This window comes from Candoia aspera, chromosome 2 (genome assembly GCF_035149785.1).
Source record: "Candoia aspera isolate rCanAsp1 chromosome 2, rCanAsp1.hap2, whole genome shotgun sequence".
Lineage (NCBI taxonomy): Eukaryota > Metazoa > Chordata > Lepidosauria > Squamata > Boidae > Candoia > Candoia aspera.
The window spans coordinates 134,573,258-134,592,238 of NC_086154.1; positions in this window are offsets into that span (position 1 = coordinate 134,573,258).

Sequence of the window (18,981 nt, forward strand, 5' to 3'; positions counted from 1 at the left end):
TTTTCCATTTAAGCCCCATTGCTCTGCGCCTGTCGCCTGGTATAGTTCTGGTCTTGCAGAGCATTTAGAAGTATGAAATCCTCCTCCTAAGATGGCATTGGGAATGGAAAGGGCCATTTTAGGGGTGGCAATTATACTGAAGCAATATAATCCCACGTTCTTTCCCAACAGGAAACAAAGAACTCCTGTGCTTTAATTCAGCTGTAATGGTAGGCAGGCCACTTCTAACACCCTGAGCAATATACACAGTCAAAACAGCATGTTGTTTAATAGGGAATTGGAAAACAAGTGCTTAGGTCAGCCATCTTTTTTAAGGGAGGCTTTTTGATGTTCTGTGCCTAGAAGAAGCATAGCATTTGACTCCACTGACCACTGAAAAATCATTGTGGTACTCTTTTGGTTGACCCCTCTGCAAGGTGATAATTCTTACCTGTTTAAGTGCATTTTCAAATTGATGAAGAACGTTTTAAAAATGCATAATACTTTGTACGGCTAGTTTTGTGAGTGTCCCCAAATGCCTGTTGTAAATAAAATCGCAAAGGTTCGGCTTGCTTCCCCTGTCTATTGTTCTCCTCAACTTCCTGCTTGGAATTGCGAATAAACTGCATTGTGATACTTGCTTCTTGCTGGTGTCTTCTTTCTTTTTACCTGTGAGCTTTCACTACAGCTCAGATGGTATTTTTTCTCAATGAAGAACTCAAACATTGAGGATCCGGATCTGAATAGACAAACAGGAGACAGGAAATTTCCTTTACAACATCTTTTTTCTTGCAAATTGATTTCAACTGATCAATTCACTTATTGTTCACCTCACTTACCTCTGGTCTCTCCCTGATGGGCAATGCTACAAGTATAAGAAAGTTCTATCACTGTAACAGGAATGAGGCACTAGATTTCATACCAGAAAGTGCTTTTTCTCATATGACAGACCTGGCCTGAGTAAAGCAACAGCTCAAACTGAGGGGGAAAAAAATGTTTGAAATTACCCAGTGGAATCCCTTTTTTCTTTCCACCCAACAGACATGGCTTTCTCATAATTTTAGATTAAAATGGTAAACTGATAACAGATAACATTTCCCAAATAAAGCAATTTCTCATTTTAGAGATTAGGAACAAAACTGGCTCTTCCCCAAATGGCCTGAGGGGACAAATCAGATCAAAGCTGGGCACAGATGGATCTTTCAGATTCCCTTCCAAACTTGTGGGCAGAGACACTGGGTAAATGGTTTTTCAGAACTTCTCCAGGAGAGTGAGAAATTGTCCTGTAATTTCTCAAGAGAGGGTGACAGTGTTGGCAGATGCTGGGAAAGCCTTTAGCCCAGGAGAGGTCAAAAAAGTCACACACCAAGCATTTCTATAAAAATAATTTATTTACAGAAAGCAAAAACAAAAGCAAAACATTTAAAGGACTTAGCCCCCTTTGGAGCAAGCCTTACTCGCTACATATCGGCAGAGAGAAAAAAAAGGAAGTGAGAACAAGTCCGGGCAGGTCCTCCCCATCCCCCAGGCTATTTGCATGAAGCACGTGAGAGGAGACAATCTAATACAACCCCTTCACCTGGCCAAAATGATTTGTTACAATAGCAGTCTTAATCTATTAGTAGGAAAACCTCAACACTCCCCTTTTTACCCTATAGATTAAGTTGCAAACCAATCTTCTCTGACAACTCTTTGTGTCTTGGTACAGGAAGAGGTTTGGTTAAAATATCAGCAATCATGTCTTTTGATTCACAATATTTTAACATTATTTCTCCTTTGCTTATCATATCTTTGATATATTGATATCTAATATCGATATGTTTTGTTCTACTTCTGCAGGCTTCAGATTTTGCCATAGCAATGCAAGCTTGATTATCCTCATAAAGAGTTATAGGCTGGTTCACTTCCATGCCTATGTCTTTTAACAAATGTTTAAACCATGTAACCTCATTACAGGTTTGTGTTAGAGAATAAAACTCTGCTTCTGCAGTGGAAAGAGCAACAAGTGTTTGTTTTCTAGAATGCCAGCCTAAGCTAGATCCAGCAAATTGAATTAAAATCCCAGAAGTGGATTTTCTGTCACTGACATCTGCTCCCCAGTCAGAATCGGCAAAAGCCTGCAATTTCTCAGTTCCAGAGGCATTTAGCTTCAGGCAATAATTCTTTGTTCCTTGCAAATACCTCATTAACCTCTTCAATGCTGCTTTTCCAGTAGATGTAGGCTTCTCTACCTGTCTACTTAAAATGGCCACAGAATTTGAGATATCTGGGCGAGAATGATTTGCAATGTACAGTAAACTTCCAATTGCAGATCTATAGTTCTCTGCCTCAGTTAATTGAGTTTCTCCTATATCTTTCTGAAAATCTATTATCATTGGAGTAGAGACTGGTTTACAGTCTTGCATATTAAAATCTTCTAGGAGCTTTTGAATTTTACTACGTTGGTTTAACAGAAAACTACCATCCTTGTCTCTGTGTACTTCCAAACCTAGGTAATTGGTCACAACTCCAAGGCTTTTTAATATGAAATGGCTTTTCATGCAGGCTTCAAAATCAAGCCTTTGTTTTTCTGTTGATGTGAACAGCAGCAAATCATCAACATAAATGCACAGATACATACAGCCTTGTTTGTCCTTCTTCATATATACACATGGATCTGCTTTTCCTTTTTCAAAACCAAAATTCTGCAGTTTTTCATCTACTTTTTGGTTCCAGGATCTAGCAGCTTGTTTTAACCCATAGATTGACTTCTGCAGTTCACAGACTAGATTCTCCCCTTTTTCATAGCCAGGGGGTTGCTGCATGTATAATCTGTGGTCTAAATCACCATAGAGAAATGCAGTTTGAATGTCATAGTGGTTAACTGACATTCCCTTGAGTGCAGCAACTTTTAACAGTAATCTAATTGATTCACCTTTAGTAACTGGTGCAAAAGTCTTGTCATAGTCTAAATCTTTCCTTTGAGTGAACCCTTTTGCAACCAACCTTGCTTTATATTTTTGGATTTTGCCATCAGCATCCCTTTTCAGTTTGAAAACCCACCTACAACCCAGACAGCGTTCATTGGGAGGTAGATTTACCAGTTTCCATGTTTTATTTTCTTTCAAGGATGCTAATTCCTGTTGCATGGCAGAATGCCAATTTTGTGCAATCTCAGGTGGTAAAGCATTCACTTGTTCTAAAGACTCAGGTTCTGTGAATATGTGAAAAGCCTTTACTGTTTCAGCCTGAAAACGTGATGGAGGAACGCCTTTATTACTCCTCTGAGATCTGTGAGGTAATACAGGGCTTAAATTTTGACTCCTATCACTTTCCTGAGAAGCATCTGTCTCATCAGACAGATCTTCAGTTTGCTTTTCTGGTTTAATGTCCTCATCAGGCAAAAGATCACCATCAGCAAGTCCTTGCTGTTCTCTTGTGGTGGTCAGTTCAATTGGAGAGCTAGAATTTAATCTCCCCCAGTTTTGTTCAGCAAAAGAAGCGCTTTTGCTAATTATTAATTTCTCTCCCACTATGAACCTGTAGCTCCTCTGGCTTTGTTCATAGCCAACAAAGATGGCTTTCTTTGTTGTGGGGCCTCCTTTCCTTCTCTGCTGTTTTGGAATGTGAACCCATGCAGTGCTACCAAACACTCTAAGATGGCTTACCTTTGGTTTCATACCATAAAACAAATGGAATGGAGTGTCCTGAATCATAGAGTTATACAACCTGTTCTGAACATAACAAGCAGTCGATAAAGCTTCTCCCCAGTACTTAAAACATAATCGTGAATCTTTTAACATGCATTCCATCGCATTTTGCAAGGTTCTGCCCTTTCTTTCAGCAACACCATTTTGCTGAGGGGTGTACGGGTTAGAAAGAATTTGTTCTATCCCTTTTTCCACTAGGAACCTTCTGAATTTGTGAGAAAGGTATTCTCCTCCTCTATCACATTGGAGTGCAGATACAGGCCTAGGGAATTTTCCATTTGCCCATGTCACAAAACTTTTAAATTTCTCAAATGCCTCATCTTTATGTTTTAAGATGTAGATAAATGTATATCTTGAGAAATCATCAATGATGGTCATTGCATACCTTGCTTGTCCAAGACTTGGAGCAAAAGGACCAATAATATCAGAGTGTACAATTTCCAAAGGTCTAGTTGTAACTCTGTCACTGTGCTTACTCACAGGAGCTTTTAGTGTTTTGCATTCTTTGCAAACTACACAGTCTAAGTATTTATCACAGGGTTTTATCTTTAGGTCAGCACACAGCTGTGGCATTTGTGCTATATACTTGAAATTAGCATGACCAAATCTCCTGTGCATCAGGTGTACACATTGGTCATGATATGGTGTGTTGCCAACTGCAGCCTTGCAGCTTGGCTTCCTTGCATTTTGCACAATGTACAAGGAGTCTTTTAACATACCAGTAGCACACAATTTCCCATTTTTACGTATCTCACAACCATTTTTCTTAAATGTTATGATATACCCTGTTGCAGCCAATTGTGCCACAGATAAAAGGTTTGATTGTAAATTTGGCACATACAACACACCTTTTACAGTTTCTCCTAAGCAGGATAAATACAAGTCACCTTGTCCCATAATTTTGGTGACAGACCCATCAGCCAAAGATACACTTTGTCTTTCAGTTTTAGACAGTGACACAAAAGAGCTTTTACAATTACATAAATGACAACTGGCCCCAGAATCTAACACCCATACATCAGAATTACCCTTCTCAGCAACCTGTGCAATTTGGGTTGTCTGAAGAGCCTTCTTCTGTGTTGCCCTTGTGTTCTTCTTCTCTGTCTTTCTACTCTTGGGTCTCATGGCACAGTCTCTTTGCAAATGTCCAGCTGAACCACAAGTGAAGCATCGCTGGCTTGCTAGTGCTGTGGCCTCAGATTCCTTTCCCTTCTTTTCCCTCATTTTCTGGTCTTGCAGCTTTCCAGAAGAGATGGGGGGGGATCTTTCCTCTCTCTTCTCCCATTCAGCGAGTAAGCGCTGTGTAACATACGATGGGGTGAGGTCTGCTTCAGGCATAGCCTCCAGGGTACAAATCAGCGTGTCCCACGTTTCATTTAGTGAGGACAGGAGGATATAGGATTTTGTGAGAGGTGTAAATTCCATTCCTCTCTCCTGCAACTCAACAAACAGCTGCTGAATAAAATGCAGGTGCTCAGGAAGGCTATCTCCTTCTGCTAGGTAGGCTCTGTACAGCTTTTTTGTCAGGGTAACTTTACTCCCTGCTGTTGCCTTTACATACAAGTCTCTCAAAGCGTCCCAAAGTTGCTTTGCAGACTGCATGCCTCGCACGTGGACTAGCTGATTGTCCTCAACTCCCAGGATAATGGTGGCTCTAGCCCGCTCATCCTGTCTCAGCCATTCAGCACTGGGATTTTGGGGGGTTTGCTCACCAATTGGCAGCCAAAGATCCTCTCTGTGAAGATACATTTCCATCTTCAGGGCCCAATTCAAATAGTTGGTCTCTGATAGGCGCTCCAGAGGCATCGCTGAGGGCTGGGAGGTAGCCATGGCTTCTTCCTTCTTTTGCAAGTCACCTCAGCTGGCTTCTTTGTCCTGCAGACCGGCAGTTGCTGGAAAATATCCAGGTGGCTCCAAAGAAAATCTTCACAGGTCTTTGCTACCTGCCTTTAAATTGTGCATGAGTTGTGGAGTTGATCTCTCTTTTCTCTCTGGGTTTTACTGCGTTGTTTACTGGGCCCATAACCTGTTGGCAGATGCTGGGAAAGCCTTTAGCCCAGGAGAGGTCAAAAAAGTCACACACCAAGCATTTCTATAAAAATAATTTATTTACAGAAAGCAAAAACAAAAGCAAAACATTTAAAGGACTTAGCCCCCTTTGGAGCAAGCCTTACTCGCTACATATCGGCAGAGAGAAAAAAAAGGAAGTGAGAACAAGTCCGGGCAGGTCCTCCCCATCCCCCAGGCTATTTGCATGAAGCACGTGAGAGGAGACAATCTAATACAACCCCTTCACCTGGCCAAAATGATTTGTTACAATAGCAGTCTTAATCTATTAGTAGGAAAACCTCAACAGACAGTAGCATTCCTTCCAGAAAGATGGTCAGGATGTCATCCCTTGGGATTTAATAGGAGTGGAGGAAGCCAGAAAGACTACAGAGCCCCAGCATAATGATGCTACAGTGAAAGGCTGGATATCAACACAGACCCCTTGGTCACCTTGTAATAATATAAGTGCAAGAGCACCCTGTTTTACCCATGAGTAGTTTTCCAAAATTCCTGTCTTAGGAAGACTTTCAAAAGCAAATTTTCTCATCAAAGTGGTAGAAAAACCAGGAAAATTTCCCTGGCACTGAACCAGATGTTACAGCACCATGTGAGAAACAGCCTCATGCCAAATGCTGATAAAGCATGTAATAGGATAAACTGCAGCAAAAAATCTGAATGGAGGGGGGTGTTATTTCTTCCCCCATGCTTTTAGCCTCCCAAATTGCCTTGCTGAGGGGGTCTTCCTCCCAAGAGGGGTTATTGCTAATCCCAAAGCCTCAACTGGGGGTGGGGTGGAGGGGAGGGGAGGGGAGGGGAGGGGGGAACCCTAGGGATAAATATCCATAAAAGGACAGGGGTGAGGGGAGGGAACATGCAAGGAAGGGAAAGAGCTGAATTCTTATGCTCCCTTGCTAAGCTTGCAATCCATTGTAGAATTCAGAGGCAAACCAGTTCCAACATACAAGTTTGCCCCTGAAACTTCATTGAGAAATGCAAGGACATGACATAGCAAGAACGCAGAGGAAACCCATGACTGGAGAGCTACAATGAAGGCTAGGAAGGACCTAACCGAAGGGGTGTTTCCCTAACGAGTGCCACTCTTACGTTTTGGGAGGTTGTGGAGCTAAGAACATGGTTTTACACAGAAGGCAGGCTGAGAATTACATAGATTCTTCAGAAGGAAAGGCTTTGTTCTTGCGGACATCTTAAAAGGGAGTTTTAAAGCAAGGAACAATGGATTTACAAGGTGGTAGGTAGGGCAGAATCCCTGTAGACAGGGCAACAATTGTCTCTGTCACATTGGAGGTGAAAGTGTGATTGTGGCCAAGGAGACCCAAAAAACCTTCTGTGTTGGGGGAAAGGGGAATGCTTGACATCCAAGTAGGCTAAGTATATGTTTCATAAAGTATAAGAAAGTGTAGCCATTGAAGGCCAATTAAGGTGAGGAGTAGGAGCTTAGCAAAAGAGACTTTGACTTACCTCTGAAGTGGGAGGACCGTCTTATAATCAAGGCAGATTTTGTTAAAAGCAAGAGAACGAGTATGAGAATAGAGGCACCTTGCTGCCAATAATACAAGCAAGTGGCTGAAACAGAAGCAGAAAAGAGAAAAAGGTGTAACAGTGGTGATGTCTGCTCCCTACTCATTTTCTTTTTATTCATCCTCCTTGTGGAGGGTAACCAGAGGGGTGGGTAGGGCTGGTATGCGGTCATCCTACTCCCCTTTGAATAGATTTTACCTCCCATGAAGGATTTCACAGTGACTGAACAGGTCTGATAACCCTAAGCATATTCATTTGGAAAAGCTATTGATCTCAACGGGATTTACAACAGTGTAATCATGCGTGGGTTTGCATTTCCTTACAACCCAGCTGTCATGTTTGCCGTTTCAATGTGTTTGATACATCGTAACGTTTCGCATGTCATTAGCTGGATGCGCGTTTCATCTTTGACGGGAGGATGGTTCCTGTTGGGAGTGGTTTATCTCTTGGCTGTGAACTTGGAATGTATTTGGGTTATCTCCTGTGTTCAAGGTTACTTTCCCAGGCTAGGAGATCTGACGGTTGCCACCACCTGGGACGGGCGGCTCTGCTGGTAGGGAGGCGGGGTTACGTTTGCAACGAGGGGTTTAAGTTTGTATTTGGCGCGCTTTCTGTCATTCTCAGCTTTCTCTGTATTTGTCCTAAGTTCCCTAATAAATCAGATTTCATTTAGCAACCTCTTGTGAGTCTGAGTATTTGGGCTGGGCAACCATTACATAAAGCTGAGAATTCATAAAACTCAAAATTCCGCTGGCCCCTTTCCAGGAGAAGGCAAGTTTGTCCGACCCTGTGAGGGAGAGTGCTAGCGATGACTGAACCTGACATCATGCTACTGGAAAGTGAGGAGTCGAGTGAAGGGGAGCCGGACTCGACCGTGATGCACCCCGACAGACCTCCCCAACTGGGGGAGCTCTCAGCGATCCGAGAAGAGGCGAGTTCTGGGTCGGTGGGCGAGGCAGGAGGCATGAAAACCGCGCCGGAAACCACCGTATCCACCCCGGGCGAACTGGTCACCTGGGATGAAACCCGGGGGGACGTCTCGGTGGTGGGGGGCCCATCCTGGAGGCAGAGGTACCCGCTGTCCCCTACAGTGATCCAGGTGCCGCCGAAAGGGGGTTCTCCCACTCCGGACCGTATCCGAGTGTTAGAGTCAAAAATGGACTCATTGGAAACGATCCTGAAACAGATGAGTCTGGACCTGAGTTCGTTGAAGGAAACACGGGAGGGGTCAAGCCAACGGCATTCGACCCCTTCGTCCCATGGGCAGTCCCCGGAGCGGAGAAGGGCGGCACGTCCGAGGGAAGGGGACCAGGCTGTCCGAGTGGAATTAGCGTTGCCGCCCGTAAGGTCGCCACCAGCTCCCGAGCGGCGGCCGGCCAGAGAAGTAGAACCCACCGAACCCTCAGTGGGAGGGTGCAGCCCATCAGCGGGCGGGTTGAGGGACTTCCCCGTCAAATTTGATGGGGACCCGACAAAACTCTCATTTTTCCTAACAAATGCCAAGGCATACATTGAGGAGTGGGGGTCGCTTTTCCGTTCGGAAAAAGCGAAGATCATCACCATTGCTACCAAGCTGAAAGGTAGGGCGGCAGACTGGTATATACAGATGTGCCAGTCGGAAGCGCCCAAACTGGAAAAATTCAACGAGTTCCTCTGGGCTCTAAGGCAGCACTTTGAGGATCCCTTGGCGAAAGAGAGGGCGAAGCGTGCCCTGAAAGAACTCAAGAAAGGGTTGAGATCGGTGGCCGATTACACGCTAGAGTTTAAGGCGCTGGCAGGAAAGGTGGATGACTGGTCTCAAGCCACCATCATCGAGCTGTTCAAGGATGGCCTGAATACAGAAGTGCTGCGCTGGTCCTTAGGACGGGACAACCCGTACACTTTGTACGAGTGGATCCAGCTCGCTGGGAGGGCTGAACACGCACACGAGGTATTTGCCCAGCAGAGAACAGCGAAGACGGGGCGAGAGGTGAAACCTAGTCGCCCGCTGAGTACCGGGGGAAGACCCGGGCAAAGATCCTGGGAAGAGGAGAGAGAGAGGCGGTATGCGAAGGGGCAGTGTCTGCGATGTGGCAAAGAGGGACATCGAGCGGCAGCGTGCCCGAAGGCAAAGGGTGAGGAACGACCAGGGAAGTCGACGGCGAAGTCCCCTTCCCTGCCGAGGAAAATGAAAGCAGCGGTGGCCAAAAGTGAGGGAGACAGCGTGCCGTTCTACGAAGACGAGGGGGAACCGGAATTATTGCAGCCGGCGGGAAACGGCAGCCACCTGCTTTAAAGGGCGCCACAGGGCAGGTGGTGGAAGAAGGGCGCGAGCCTACATCGGTGAGTGGCAGTTATCGCATTCTCACGGTGAAGTTAAAGTTGGGCTCCCGATCCAAGACCATAGAAGTGTGGGCCATGATTGATTCGGGGTGTTCCCCGTGTTTGATGCACCCCGATGTGGTAGCGGCCCTGGAGCTACCTACATTCCCCTTGCAACGACCCATTGCATTTACGCAATTGGATGGGTCCATGGCAGGTGGCAAACCGGTCACCCATTTCACGGGGCTAGTGGCTTTACAACTGGGCAGCCATCGGGAAGGGTTGTCATTTGTGGTGGCTCTGGTGGGGGGTCCCCTGGTGGTTTTGGGAGTACCCTGGTTGGTCCAGCAAAATCCCCAAATAAACTGGGTTTATCGGACTATCACCTTTAAGGACGGATTTTATCAAGCACCGGAGGGGAGGGAATCCCCAGAGGAGGTGGTGGGGGTAGCGGCAGCTGCGACTCCGCATTGCCCGGCCCCTCTTCTGGAGGGCCTGCCGGTGGACTACCAGATGTTTGCTGATGTGTTTGGAGAAAAAGAAGCAGATCAACTGCCCCCTCATCGGAAAATGGACTGTGCCATTGAGCTGGTGCCTAACACCCAATTACCTAAGCCAAAAATCTACTCCATGACGCAAAAGGAATTAACTTTGCTTCGGGACTTTGTGGACAAAAACTTGGCTCGTGGGTTTATCGAGCCAGCCAACTCGCCGGTGGGGGCACCGGTCCTCTTTCGCCCAAAGAAGGATGGGACATTAAGACTCTGTACCGATTTCCGGGGGCTAAATGCAGTCTCAATTTCCAATAAATATCCTTTGCCTTTGATCAAAGACATGTTGTCTCATCTGGCCAGAGGAAAAATCTTCTCCAAACTTGATTTGAGAGAAGCCTATTACCGTGTAAGGATATAGGAGGGTGATGAGTGGAAAACGGCATTCAATTGCCCATTGGGTGCATTTCAGTGTAACGTTTTGCCTTTTGGTCTGGCTGGGGCCCCTGGGGTGTTTATGCAATTGATCCATGAGGTACTCCATGAACATCTGTTTAAAGGGGTATTGGTGTATTTGGATGATGTATTGATTTACACTGAAACTATGGAGGAACATGTATCCTTGGTTAAACAGGTGCTTTGCAAGCTCAGGAAAGCTGAATTGTATGCCAAACTGTCCAAATGTGCCTTTCACCAGACACAAATTGATTATTTGGGGTATAGAATTTCAGATAAGGGCATTGAAATGGATCCTGCCAAGGTCCAGGCTGTCGTGGATTGGGAAAGACCCCGCACCCGCAGGCAACTTCAAAGTTTCCTGGGGTTCAGTAATTATTACAGATTGTTCATCAGGGGGTTCGCTGAAATTGCTTTGCCACTAATGGAATTGCTTCGCACAAAGGGACTGGGAGATACTAGAAGAGTAAAGAATCCAGGGGCGCTGCTGCGGTGGACACCAGCCTGTCAGGCGGCGTTCGAGCAGCTAAAGGCGTCTTTTACCAAAGAGCCGATTTTACAACACCCTGACCCCTCCAAACCTTTTGTGGTTCAGGCTGATGCCTCTGATTATTCCATTGGGGCATTATTGATGCAGGCTGATGGGGCAGGGTGCCTCAAACCATGTGCCTACCTGTCCCACAAGTTCTCTGAGACGGAGAGGCATTGGCATGTGTGGGAGAAGGAGGCATTTGCAGTAAAAGCTGCTTTAGAATCTTGGCGGCATTTATTAGAGGGGGCGAATCACCCTTTTGAGGTGTGGACAGACCATAAGAACTTAGAAGCCCTCAGCACCCCCAGCAAATTGAGCCCGAAACAAGTCCGTTGGGCTCAGTTCTTCAATCGATTTAATTTTCAATTGAAGTTTATTCCGGGGAAAAAGAATTTCCTGGCAGATGCGTTGTCACGGCAACCCCAGGACGCTTGCGCAGCGCCCGAAGTGGTCAGCACTCTGTGGACAATGCCACAACTGGGTATGCAGGCTGTGACGCACAGCCAAACACGGGCGCAGCAGCCAGCCGCTGCGGACCCCGAACCGCCGAGCGCTTCGTCAATTCCTTCCCAGTTGCAACAAAAGTTTCTAAAGGAGTTAAAAACGGATACTTCGTTGCTTGCAAACAAACACAATGTTACATTTGACCGGGGTTTTGCTTGGAAATCTAACCGTCTCTATGTCCCTGAGAAGTTGTGAAAAGACGTGTTGCTCCGTGCACATGATGACAAGGTGGCGGGACACTTTGGTTTTGTAAAACTTTGCACCTTGTCCGGCGGCAGTTCTGGTGGCCCACCTTGCGCAAAGATGTAAAGGAGTATGTCGCCTCCTGTTCTGTCTGCGCTATGTCAAAGCGCAAAGGAGGTAAACCTCAGGGACTCCTGCAACCTGTGGCTAGCCCAGCTTGCCCTTGGGATGAAATTTCCATGGACTTTATTGTAGAGTTACCACCCAGCCAGCGCAAAACAGTGATTTGGGTTGTCAAAGACTATTTCTCTAAACAAGCCCATTTCATCCCATGCGTGTCAATTCCTTCTGCACGCCAGTTGGCCCGCCTTTTCTTGGTACATGTGTACCGGCTACACAGATGTCCTTCTCGCTTGATCTCGGACAGGGGCACACAGTTCACCTCGCAATTCTGGCGGGCGTTCCTCAAACTTTTGGGAACTAAGCAAGCCCTGTCCACAGCATGGCATCCACAGACGGACGGGGCCACAGAGGCGTTAAACTCAACGCTGGAGCAATACCTCCGGGCTTTTGTAAATTATCAGCAGGACAACTGGGTTGACCTCCTCCCGTTTGCTGAAGTTGCCTACAACAATGCAGTTCATCAAAGCACCGGTCAGACCCCATTTCGTATTGCACATGGCAGAGACTTTGTGCCCATCCCGGATCTACCGCAACCCTCTGTCAGACCGACCTCGCCGGGGGATTGGTCGACACAACTAGCGGAGTCCTGGCCGGTGATTCAAAAGGCGTTAGCTGACGCCCAATCGGATTACAAACACTATGCTGACCAGAAACGTGCCCCTCATCCTGCTTTTCAAGTCGGTGACCTGGTCTATTTATCAACTAAGTTCATTAAGTCCTCGCAAACTTCAAAGAAATTGGCACCTAAATTTGTGGGTCCTTTCCCCATTACCGCTCAAATTAACCCTGTGACTTTTAAGCTTGATTTGCCACATAACCTTAAACGCTTACATCCTGTTTTTCATTGCAGCTTGCTCAAACCAAGTACTCATTCTGACCAATGGCATGATCAGCCTCCACCTCCAACCCCCATCATGATTGACGGTCAACAACACTTTGAAGTTAAAGAAATTTTAGATTCTAGACGCCTTCGCAATACTCTACAGTACTTAGTTCGCTGGAAGCATTTCCCTCATCCGGAATGGGTCGCTGCCTATGACGTGGCTTCTCCTACCCTTGTTGCCCGCTTCCATTCCGCCTACCCCTCTAAACCGGGTCCTTAAGTTTGTTTTTGGGGAGGTGGTATGTCATGTTTGCCGTTTCAATGTGTTTGATACATCGTAACGTTTCGCATGTCATTAGCTGGATGCGCGTTTCATCTTTGATGGGAGGATGGTTCCTGTTGGGAGTGGTTTATCTCTTGGCTGTGAACTTGGAATGTATTTGGGTTATCTCCTGTGTTCAAGGTTACTTTCCCAGGCTAGGAGATCTGACGGTTGCCACCACCTGGGACGGGCGGCTCTGCTGGTAGGGAGGCGGGGTTACGTTTGCAACGAGGGGTTTAAGTTTGTATTTGGCACGCTTTCTGTCATTCTCAGCTTTCTCTGTATTTGTCCTAAGTTCCCTAATAAATCAGATTTCATTTAGCAACCTCTTGTGAGTCTGAGTGTTTGGGCTGGGCGACCATTACACCAGCACAGATGCCTCTGCCAAAGTGTTTTCTTGTTGCAAATGGAAGTGTGTATGTGTGTGTAGGGGGGGCGGGGGAGGAAGGAGCTCTTTCTCCAACACTCCAAGAATTTGAATCCTAACCCGAACCCATTTCCATCACCCCACTGGAACGATCCATTTCCAGCCCAGCAGCTGCCTATGAACTGAATTTAGTAAGAATTCAAAATTCCTAAAGCACCCTTACTGTAGATTTATACTTGCTGAGTATAGCCCAAGTACCTGCTGGGTCTTCTGTTCTCTTTCGCTGTTATTCTCTTTCATTCCTTACCCCCCTTATCTCTATCCCACTTTTCCTTCCCTCACCACCTCTCCAGCCCCCCTCCTTCTTTCTCTTCTTCTTTCTCACTTTGGACCTGCCCTTTTCTGAAGTGTGGCCTCTAGCCAGTGTGTGCACACATACATGCGTATATGCACAAACATATACTTAAGTATCACTGTTGGAGGGAGAAGCATCTGGCCTCTGTCTCAGTCGAAGCTGGCAATCCTGGTTTGAAATTGAGCACTGCATAGGACTTTGTATATGTTTAAATTTCTTTTTGTCTAATCCTGCTTACGGTTTTTTTTTCTGAAGGATCATCTTAAATTCAGGACTGTCTTCTTTCACTTAAATATGATATGTCTGATACTCTTTGGTGCAAGGGCTGAACAAGTAAAGCTAAAGGTCATTTGTAAAACAATAGCTCAGAATTATATTTTTCTTGAGGATGAATCGAGAGACAGGTCAGTCTGTTTTTACTTTGAATCATTTTTTTGTATGAGCTCACCTAAAAATTAATTCACCACGTTTGTTCATTAATCTCTGACTATTTTCAATGTACCTGAAAATTTGCATTTAAATCCATATTTAAACTAGGAATTAGTTCAATCAGTCTACTGCTGATCCATGTTTATTAATATTAGTTCTTTAAATCTCCCAATAGTTAGTTCTCTTGCATATATTCAGCTTTAAATCTGTTTCTTCCTATTTCTGCATCAGCCTGCAAATTAAAAAAAAATACATAGTTTCATTTAACAGATGCTTATTTATATGTAGTTTCCCTAATACACAGATCAGTGTAGGCATGCACATTTTTCTATGCATTAGAAAATTTAGATAAACAGTTTCACTGAAAATTAAACCAGTTTCTTTAAAAATGCAGAACAAACAAAATTCTACTCTATTTCTTATATTTAAATACGTTTAAATATGTTTCTCTTAAAATACACATCCCTGTATCTACTTAAGTATGTGTGTGTGTGTCTGTGTGTGTGTCTGTGTCTGTGTGTGTCTGTATGTGTATATATGTATGTATGTTTTGATACCTTTTTGAGACAAGACATTTTAGCTGAATTTCAAGGAAGCGTATAAAAAGGTGGATAGTCCAGTATGATAGAGATTCATAATATGATACAAACTTACAAGCTGGCTTGATTTTGCAGTAGAGCTGCAAATCAAGCCAGCTTGTAAGTTTGTATCATATCAGAATCAAATGGACAGGATTTCTCATATAGCCCTTAATGAATCCAGGCCTTTAAGAATTAGATGGACTACAGACACTGCAGAACACATTCTGTTTTATCACTGTGACCTACATGCATACCAAATTTTCTGTGTGAACCTTCTGGGAGAATATGGATTGTGGCATGAAGCCTTTTTCTGCAATGCATACACCCACTGGATGATTTGGACACAATTCCTTTGAAGCCTGATACATTAATTATAAGGTTTTGCGATGCCCACAGCCATACACGTGGTACTCATCAATGATACACAAGTACTCCCAAGTTATTAGTTCTGCCTTGCTGTGCCAAACCACTGGATTAAAAACTTACTAGGGTCCTCATGCTTTCTTCCATTCTGCCCATGGTGAGTCTGGAAGCTGCTGGAAGGAAGACATTCAGGTCATGGTTGCTCAATTGAAAATCCAAATGAATTGGTGCTGTATTCAACTTAAACTGCAGTTTCTATGTGCTGAGAACTTGTGGTCTTCCAGTTGTTGCTGAGTTATAGCTCCTTCAGCAAAATTTGGAGGGCCATGGGTCCCCTTTCTCTTGAACTAGTGTGTTGGAACAGATAGTTTAATATGAGTCTTACGGTGTTGATATCTTCACTCATAAATCTATGCCATCTAGGTTCTGTAATAATCTGTGAATTTAAAAAAATCTGCATAGAAGTGCCATAGTAAATATTTAAATAAATGCATACTTGAAAAGATTTTGTCTTTATTTCTAAACATATTTTTTGGTTTTTAAAAAGTATTGTGATATGTTTTGGAGCCAACAAGTACTGTGTTGGCTCATTCAGAGTTGCAAGTGGGGAACTCTGCATATTCTGAGAAATGCAAGACTAAATTGTTTCTAGTTTATACTACAATACATGGAAATCTAAAGAGCCTCGTGTGGTGCAGAGTGGCAGGCGGCAGTGTTGCAACCGAAACTCTCCCCATGACCCGAGTTCGATCCAGTGGAAGCTGGATTCTCTCTTGGGTAGCCGGCTCAGGTCGACTCAGCCTTCCATCCTTCCGAGGTCAGTGAAATGAGCACCCGGCTCGCTGGGGAAGGTGATGACTGGGGAAGGCAATGGCAAACCACCCCACTATAGTCTGCCAAGAAAACATCGTGAAAGCAGCAACCCCCCAAAGGGTCAGACGTGACTCGGTGCTTGCACAGGGGACCTTTCACCTTTCACATGGAAATCTAATTTCTTAGGAAGTTTGTAGTTCATTTTTTGGGATCTTACAGAGCAACCATGTCATGAAGATTAAAAAAGCACTACTTTATATTTTAAAATCTACTGACTACTTCACATATTCTCAAGCTCCCAAGTTCTAGTCTTAAGTAGAGCACAAATTCTGTGTTCTATAGCCCAGTCCTCTGCCATGACTACCTCTGTTCATTAGACAGAGACTTCCATCAGAGAGCAACTAGAGATGGGCACAGAGGAGGAAGAGGTGATAGAGCTGGGGCAAGGGGTAGCTCTACTTGGAAGGGAAGGAAAATAAGAGGAGGGAACAAAATAGAATGAAAGAAATAAATTACTGAGCAGGAAAGTGTTAAGGTTCACCAAGGAAGTAGCCCCTCAGTGCTTTGATTAATTTTATAAAACCACTGAGTTGATTGATTGATTGATTGATTGATTGAGTTCCATTGAGTAGTTTTGGACTCCTAGTGATCACATAGATAAGATTTTCTCCATGACAATCTGTCCCTAACCTGTTCTTTTAGGTCTTCCAATGGTGCACCCATCGCCACTGTAACTGACTCCATCTACCTTGCTGCTGGTCATTCTTATTTTCTCTTTCCTTCCACCTTTCAATGCTATTTAAGTCTAATCACCAGTTCAATGCAGGAATCTGAATGAAAGCACCCCCGAGTTGGCTGTCTTGCCTCCACTTGAACCATTCCATTCATGAACAGCAACTATTTATAACACGAGAGCCAATAACAGACATTTGTAACATTACTGTCAATGCAGATTGCATGTTCTGTATTGCATTTCCCTATGATCTACCCTTTACAATCCTCTCCCAAATATCCTGTAATTCAGGACCTTTCCTGCATCTGATACAGTGGATAGCAGTCTATGAAGATTAATAGGGTGATAAATGTCATCTTAATACCCCTTGGGGTACATCTCCAGAGTTCTGAACCAGCGTATTGACTGGGATTCCAACCATATTTTGAAACAACCAGGCTGGTGATGGTTGCTTTCAGATGCCAGAAAACTCAGTTTTGTTTTTGTTGTAGGAGGCTGACATAGCTCCCCTACCCAGAAAGCCCTCCTCCATAATTTAATTTCGGGCATCGGCAAGAGGGCATCCTATTGCCCTCCCATTATGCCTATTTTCATTTCCACGTTTTTAAAAATACCACTCCCACCATTTTTGGCAGACCAAAATCTCTCCAGCAGCAGAATATTGAGATGCTGTGTTTCCCTGTGGCATCATGGCTTCTCTCAGTTGCAACCTGCATCTGTTCACAAGAGCAGGATGCCATCTAGTTTTGTTTTAAGGAGTGCAACAAATCTGAAATGAATAGGAGTTATTTCTTTTTCTTTCCTCACATGATGAAGTCAACAGAGAGAGAATGAGGGCTTTTACCATTATCAGCCTTCCTTGATATAATTACGACACTAAGCCATAATGTGGTGGTTTCTTCTGGCTTAGAATACTGTGCAAAGGTAGCCAGCTGTGGCAAATAGGCTGTTGTGCAAATCCAAAAAAAGGCTGTTTGTCCATTCTGGCTTATGAACTCAGAGAGGAGTGATTCGCTAAAAATCTCATTTGCTACTTGTTGACCAAGAGTCTTCACGAGGACATAAACAAGCTCTCTGTGTAAAGGAGGCTCAGGCTACAGGTATTGGTTGCTGGAAGCTTCTCCTTCTAATTGCTGTTTTCATACGTGCTTTGTCTTCCCTACTCCAGCTCTATGACCAAGTCAATATTCTGAACATCCATGCAATACATCAACAAGGAGCAGGCACAAAGAGCGTGACCTTACAGAGGAGATTGCTGTACCAGCTGCCAAATTATGTCAGGTGCTCCTGGATGCCAATGTGGTTGATAATTACTGCAGGGACAGTAGTAGGAATTAATGTGTGTTGCGCTGCTGGTATTCCAAAACTGTTATAACCTCTGGGCTTGACAAGGATGAGGCAGTACCTCATTTGATCTGAGATACCAATTTATTTTAGATATATACATTTTAAAGTTTTTAAAGCCTTGGGGTCTGTCCTAGCCTTGTCATGCCACTGCCGCCCTGGGCACAGATTGCTTGCAGTGCAGAGTTCACTTCAACCCAAGACTCTCCTCCTTTTTTTGCTGGCTAGAGACGGAGTATCTGTTTCTCCTGCAGGCTCCATAGACCTCATCGGTTCTCAGTGGAAGGGTGTCAAAAGCCACAGAGGGGCCCTGACTTACTGGGCATAAACCCACAGATGCAAGCAGCCTATGGCCTTACAAGGTGCCAGGCAGGGCTGCAGCACATAGAGTTCATGCCACTTCTGGCACTGGCAATTGTTTTCCACTGTCTCAGGCAGAGAAGTATTTCCCCTTACTTTCTAAGGGGAGATACTAGAGGTGGAAGCTGGGAGGTTCTCTGTACTCCACAGTTTCCTTTTTGGAAAGCAGAACCACCCCAGTAGAGTTTTTTCATGTGATATTAACTCATCCTATTATCTCCTAAGCCAGAATAATACCTCTTAAATCAGGGATGGGCAACCTGAAACTCTCAGGCTTCAAGCAGTTTTCTAGGGCTGTCTCAATTACAACTGTTGCTGATTTTTTTATGACCCAGCTTCTGCAAAGCCTAGTAGGAACCACAGACCTCTCCAAGTGCAAGATCTGGGTGTTACAGAAAACACACAATTGTTGCAATATTGATTTTGGGGACTTTTTGGGGACTTTTTAAAAAAAAAATATTATAGTAGATGGTAGTCAGAGGCCCTTCCTTTATTTTCTGATTTTCTCAGAAAATCTTTCTTGGCTCATTTAGATCACTGGGCAGTTTGTGTTGCATGGGTTTCAAAGTATGTGCAGGTAGTCCT